The following is an 834-nucleotide window of genomic DNA, read 5'->3' on the forward strand; positions in this document are numbered from 1 at the left end:
GTTTGGAGATAAAATTAAGTATAAATATAGGTTATGTTGATGGTTTATAATTGTTGTTAGTGACCGTCAACACCCAGTATTTCCACACTCTTCACATGTCATGCGAGAATCATGAATGTGCATAACTTCTTGCTTCTCATTGGCTCGATCTTCAATCTTCTTCATCAGCAGGTCCATCTTGGCAAATAGCATGTCTACCTCCTTGCGTTGATACATACCTCCACCTCTCTTGCGGGTCTAAAGAGTGAAGACGTTCTTCATTCCAACCTTGGTTGGAGGCCATCTTCTCCACAAGAGCTGTTGCAGCTGGTATGGTGAGTTACAGGAAAGCACCTCCAGTAGCAGCATCCATAGTCTTAGTGGTACTATTAGTCAACCCATGGTAGAAAGTCTACATGAGTAGCCAATTCTCCATCTCATGATGAGGACATTCCGTAATATAATCTTGAAAGCATTCCCATGCCTTAGGGATAGATTCATCATGTTGTTGCTGAAAGCTTAAAATTCTCCCATGCAGAGCATTGGTCTTGCCTGTGAGAAAGAACTTTGCTAGGAAGGCAGTGGAGCAGTTATCCCATGTAGTATTTCTATCTTTGTTGGCGTAGAACCATTGCTTTGCCTTCCCCAAGAGTGAGAATAGGAAGAGGCAAAGTAATATGGCATCTTGGGTTACTCCTTTGATGGTGAAAGTGCTATAAATCTCTAGAAAGTGTTGGAGATGTGCACTCACATCTTCATGTGCCTTTCCACAAAACTAGCTTGCTTGCACCATGTTGACGAGGGCTGACTTGAGCTCGAATCCATTATCTCTGATATTGACTATTGGTCCAGTAC

At 42.4% G+C, this 834-nt stretch overlaps 1 non-coding gene across 1 annotated transcript; it reads left to right on the top strand.

The window, feature by feature from the left end:
* The first annotated feature begins 413 nt into the window (after positions 1-413).
* LOC136506230 (small nucleolar RNA R71) lies at positions 414-519 on the top strand. Its single transcript, XR_010771452.1, has one exon. It is a non-coding gene; the product is annotated as a small nucleolar RNA R71 (small nucleolar RNA).
* The last annotated feature ends 315 nt before the right edge of the window (positions 520-834 follow it).

The sequence above is a fragment of the Miscanthus floridulus genome, chromosome 14, assembly GCF_019320115.1.
Source record: "Miscanthus floridulus cultivar M001 chromosome 14, ASM1932011v1, whole genome shotgun sequence".
Classification (NCBI taxonomy): domain Eukaryota; kingdom Viridiplantae; phylum Streptophyta; class Magnoliopsida; order Poales; family Poaceae; genus Miscanthus; species Miscanthus floridulus.